Raw genomic sequence first — 5,714 nt, forward strand, 5'->3', positions numbered from 1 at the left:
GGAAGTGGCTTTAGCTTCTTAGTGCTGTGCTTTAACCCTCTGTGCCACCAGGGAGGGTCCCAATCTGCTTTTTAACTAAAATTCACTAATGGATGACTAATTGTTACTCAAGGTCTGTTTTATATTTGGTCTATTTAAAGCTATCAAAAGAAGACAAGAGTATCAGGTATTCGTGTTTATGAAGTTCATTGCTGCACCACTCCCTGCCTTCTTTTCTCTGTCCTTGCAGCTTAGATGTTCTCCTCTTTTGGGGTCCTCTGAGTCTACTTTGCTCATCTCTAATGCTAAGGTTACTCGTAGTTAAGAACTTCATTCACTTTCCTATCTCTCTCTGTAGGCTCCTAAGTTCCTGAGGGAGGGACCTCAGGGCTTAGCACAGGGTTTGTAGTCACAGTGCTGGCATGTCGAATGAGTAGGTCCTTTTCAGGCTGTAAGACATCTACCTATAAGGCTGTAAGACATCTACCTATAAAGCAGATAGATCAGTGGATAAGTTACTAAGGCATATGGAAAATAGCATGGAAGAAAGAAGCCAAGGGAAAAAAATTAATTTGGGGGGCTGTGAGGCTAGAAGATGGATGCAGTTAACTGTTTGGATAGACACAGAAGCTTGTTTCTTAACCCCAGTTTTCCTGTTCTGCACAGGGAGGGGACTGACCTGACATTCATCTGAGTCTCACGGCTGTTAGAGCTGCTGATGAGTAGAATTTATGATGGTTCCCATTGTACTGTTCGGGTGACTCAGTTGGGATTGCCAGCTGAGGCTTTTATCCATTGCCCCAAACTGTCCGCCTCATTCGCAGGCGGTGGAAAGTTGAAGTGTAACTGTTTATATAACAGATTAAACACTGTCAGCGTTTGTGAAATGTCTTGCTGTTGTCACATTACCAGGCTTGCAGGACTCGCATCCTTGCCACATAACTTTTACACACATTACTTTGGGTGACCCTGGAGGCGCCTGTAACAGAGACAGGCAAACAACGTATCCCATGGTACACACCAGGTAATTAAAACTGGGTGAAACGTCAGTTGACTTTTCTTGGCCCTGGAACTCCTGTGACTTAGTGGGAACTTGATAACTGACATTTTGACTCAAGGCTTTTATTTTCCTTTCTCTTAATTATCTTCAAAGATTTTTGGATGATGGGTACATACATATTTCTGTTAGAAGGTTTTCATTAAAAATATTAAACTACGTGCACTGCTCCCCTCAGCAATGTACTTCGTAGATCTGCCTGTTTTGCTCCCCACTCTGTCTCTGGTGAAGCCTCTCACCACCCCTGAGCCTCTGGCCTGTACCCCAGTTCTGTATGACAAATAAAAAAAATCTTTAAAAAAAAAATTAAACTTGCCTGTCTTTTTTAAATGGGAAAAACCTAGAAAAGCTTGATAGGGAAGGAGAAAGCTAGACACTGTTTCGACAGTATTGGCCATCTTTAATATGATCCAGAAGAAATCAGAAGAAGCAGATCATGAGACCCAACTTCATCCAGAGAGGGCGATCCTGGGCCAGCCTGGCCGGTAGAACATTCTACACTGTGGAAATACTGCTGGTCTGCCTACCACGTGCAGGGACCACTAGTCACATGTGATCATTGAACATTTGAGATGTGGCAGGTGACTGGGGAGCTGAATTTTAAATTTTACTATGTCAGAATAGTCACCTATGTGGTTGTGGTGTTGGCCAGCACATCTCTGGACAGATCTGTCAACTCGGGTTGCAATTTTCTCATCTATAAAATGAAAGGATTAGACTAGCTGATTTATAAGGCTCTTCTCCAATTTAGCCATAGGTGATCCATGCTTTCTGAAACTGTGTGATTCAAATTGAACTCTGAACCTAGAATTTCTTCAGAATGTCCTTGGATTCACGTTTTCTCTGATTTTAGTTTTAATTGGGTGACCAGATTCAGGATGGGATGGTTTTGAGGGAAAATCAGTATTTGAACACATCTGCTCAGTGCTGGTGTCTGAATAGAGATGTTGCTGGGGAATAATTCAGATTCCAAATAGAAGTGACCCTGTCTGGTGTCATCTTTTGTGTCTGTACAGAGCGTAATTATTTTTAACAGTTCTTTGTGTTGTGTCTTGCTTTCTTTTAAGATGATTAGAATAGACTGATGAAATGGTGCTCTCTTTTCTGCATGGGTGAAATAGACTGAAGAAGTCATGCTAACTTTTCTCAGTAGGTGTCTTCCATTGTGCTTGTCTTGACATCTGGGAAGGAAGTTAGTCAGTTTCCTGAAACCTGTATCCTCTAGTTAGAATTTGAAACCATTCTTCTTAGCTGTTGAAGAGTCCAATTTTGTTGAGCTAACATTTCAAGGAATCCAAGAACCTCTCTTTTAGAATACTGTCTGATGATATATTTTTGCCTTAAAAGAAGGGAGCAGATCTTTATAAACAGAGTCTTCTAAAAGCCACTGTCAGAAAGACTAATGGTCATGAGTCATTTATGTTCCAGTGTTTTAGATTTAAATGTTTTAATGGTCTCAAAACTTGGTTTAAATGTTTTAACAAAGAATCTCAAAATTTGACTTTTGTACTAAGCAAGGATTTCTTTTATAATTTTAAATGTGTTCAAGCTCTTTGCAGACATGGCCTTGCACCCTAGGCGTCTCAGAATTGGTGTGTTGTACTACATCAGAGTCACGCCAGAGGGTTTGCTTTTGGATCTTTGATGGGGAGGATAGAGGGGTTTCATTGGTCTTTGTGTTCTTGTTTTGCACGGTGAACACATTTTGTTGTGTTTTTTTTTTTGCTCTTTATTTTATACATTTCTCATCAAATTCTACAGACGTAGGAAGGTTCTACAGTTACATCGCATTTCTGTACATGCCATTGTTAGTGAAATCAAAGCACTCTGGCTAGAAGTCTAAAAATCTTTGCTTGAAGCCCCGATGCTAGAATTTCCAGGTGGAAATGTAATAAGGTGGTTGAAAAGCTCAGTTCTTCTGAAAGGTGGTGTTCCCCAACCTTTTAAGGTCATGTCTCACAATGACTAATATTTTTATGGCACGTGCCAGGGAAATGGGCTGCTTATGACTGGAGGCCTCAGAGCACACGGTCACTTTTGGCCAGGCCATGGCATCCCACTTGGGAACCCAGTCTCTGACTCTGGCACCCATGTGCCGTTTCTCTGGGAGTTAACGCTCCACCTCCTCCTTGCCCCAAACCACCTATCTTTAAATGAAATGACCATGTTTTATTGTGGTCTTTGTTACATCTGAGATTAGAAATTTTTCTCAACTTTCTCTTGATTTCTTTCCTCCCCTGTGTCTCTCTCCAAACTGGAATTTAGCACTTTATGCACTTTCTAGATCCAGGAAAGTTCTCTATGCTAAATTGTAAACCCCTCACCTCAAAGGATTTGTGGGCCAGAGAGGGTAAAGTGACTTACATAAAATCCTGCAAGTAAGTGCGGATGGAGGGGGAGTTAGAGCTCATGTCTACCAGTTCGCAGTTAGTTGTGTCTTGGTGGGCTTGAATTCAGACCTGAACATGAATTTTTATGGCTACTTCTACACAGTGTTCTGTGAAGAATAACTGTTTCATTCTGGTGGTCCGAGCCTAACTTTGGGAAGTCTGTAACTTGGCGTCTCTGTGGGTTTAGCATTTAGACATAAAGGTCGGGGCCCCAGCTATAGTATCATAAAATATACTTTGGTCCCTCTTCTTACCTTTCTGCTTCTTTCTTTTAGGTTCACTTTTTGATTTTCCCTGGATAAGAGCTCCTGAGATGGCAGCTGGTTTGGATGCGTGGATTTTCTTCACATTCATACTCGCTTCTGACTCTGACTTGGTATGCAGGTGGAGAACTCGAGAAGTTCTGTGACATCTGTCAGAATAACTTTGTAATGAGCATTTATTAACATGACCTCTACCTTCCATTAAGTGTAATAATATTTTTACCTTCCAAATTAAAGATTCCATGCCACTCCTTCCTTTGCCTCTGGCTCTGTGTTTTGATTTTATTCCTGATTGATACTAGATTCCTTTTTCTCCTTCAGTCCTCTGTAGAACTTTTTAATTGATAACATGCAGCTGTGACTCTACCCCCGCGTTTTCATGAGGCATGAAGTTAATGACAAAAGGCCGGGCTGCCAATGGCAGGCCAAGGCAGGCCTCTGCCTTCCCTGCAGCTGATAATCCTTTACTAATCCTGAACTGTTACAGGTACTTCCTCTCCGGACACAATGCATTCCTGGAACTGCATCATTAAGCACTTTGTTAGAAATGGAACAGAGTGTGTGATTTCACCTTTACATCTGTTTCCACATGATTTAGTGGTGAAAAGTGTTTTCTCTTAAGTAGTGTAAGCCAAGTGCAAAAGGTGGTGGTGGGGGGGGAGGGGGTGTATGCCTGTGTTTATTTATAGGGTACATGCTCGCCACACCACTTTTGCAAGTGTTTCTCATTTTGTTCTTGCCATTATCTTATGGGTTCCAGACCTCACTAGGTGGGCAGAGACACTAGAGCTCAAGATTTGTAACTTGCTTAATTAAGATCAGAGGTCATAACACAGCTTGGGGAGCATAATAGGTCTACTGTCTGAACCCAAGTGTGTTTTTCGCATCATGCCGTCATCAACCCTATTCCATCTGGGGTGCTCTGTGTGAGCTATAGGCTGGGTCGAGAATTCCACTACTTAACTGCTGAGGTGATGAGCTCTGTTCTGAGGTTCTCCCACTTGGCTGTATATCAGCATAAAATGATATACCAGCTTCTACCCCACACCAATATAAATAAAAATGGGGCACATGATTCTAGCCTGTAGCCAAATTGCAGCTCTGCTCTGGACTCTTGCTTCTCCAGGTATAGTCTGTTGACCAGCAATACTGAGCTCACCGAAGAGCTTAGTGAAGAGGATGTTCTCCAGCCCACCCAGACCTACTGAAGCAGAATCGCCACCCCTCAGGAGATTCATGTGCACATTGAGAAGTTTGGATCTAGCACTTTGGTGCATCTCAGTTGAACTTGGTAAAACGCTTGTGCCTGTGTGTCTACCGGTTACCCGCACAACTCCACTAACACCAATTTAAGGACAGCTCCAGAGCAGGAGTTGGCAAGCTTTTTCTTGAATGGAAATATTCCAATAAAACTTACTAACCAGGCTGTTGGTCTGTGGGCTGTGGTTTGCCATTCCTACTGTTAGCAGGAGGCTGCTTTTTAGTCTAGGCTGGGTAAAGAGGTAACTGAATAAGAAAACAGCTGAACTTGAAGACAGGTCGAAGATTGGGGATAATAGCAATAGTTAATTAAGAAAGACATAATTTTCAGAGACTTTAATATGTAGGCTTTATTAAATGCTCCCCAGTGATCTTGAGATACCCTGGGCAGCTAGTAAATTCCCAGTTATAGCACTAACTTTTGTCTCAGGTGATTTACCCAGCCAGTTACCATCAAGGAAACATCCTTGGTGTGTCTTCACGCCATTTTCAAAAGGCCAGAACCCTGCAGAATGCTTTTGGAGTCCTGGATTTAAATTTACTTAAAAGCTTATTAGTTGACATTTCTTTTTCGGCTTCTGTTGACTTGCTCAGTGGTTCTCATCTCTACATACAGAAGAATTAGCTGTGGAGCTGTGCCTTTAAACTTAAAAAAAAAAAAAAGCTCTGCCCTCTTCCCACTTTCCTGTTGAATTTTTGATATCTTAGGATTTTTTTTTTAAGTTGAAGTCTGCAGAGTCTCGGTAGCTGAGGGGCACTGAACCA

At 41.9% G+C, this 5,714-nt stretch overlaps 1 protein-coding gene across 1 annotated transcript in view; it reads left to right on the forward strand.

Moving 5' to 3' along the window:
* DAD1 (defender against cell death 1) overlaps positions 1-3,944 on the forward strand; it is a 22,016-nt gene extending 18,072 nt beyond the window's left edge. The window contains exon 3 of the mRNA XM_004694665.2: positions 3,702-3,944. The gene's annotated coding sequence lies outside the window, so the exon portion shown is untranslated. The remainder of the gene's footprint in view (positions 1-3,701) is intronic.
* The last annotated feature ends 1,770 nt before the right edge of the window (positions 3,945-5,714 follow it).

This window comes from Condylura cristata, unplaced genomic scaffold (genome assembly GCF_000260355.1).
Source record: "Condylura cristata isolate star-nosed mole 26May11 unplaced genomic scaffold, ConCri1.0 scaffold00045, whole genome shotgun sequence".
In the NCBI taxonomy this organism is placed as follows: Eukaryota; Metazoa; Chordata; class Mammalia; order Eulipotyphla; family Talpidae; genus Condylura; species Condylura cristata.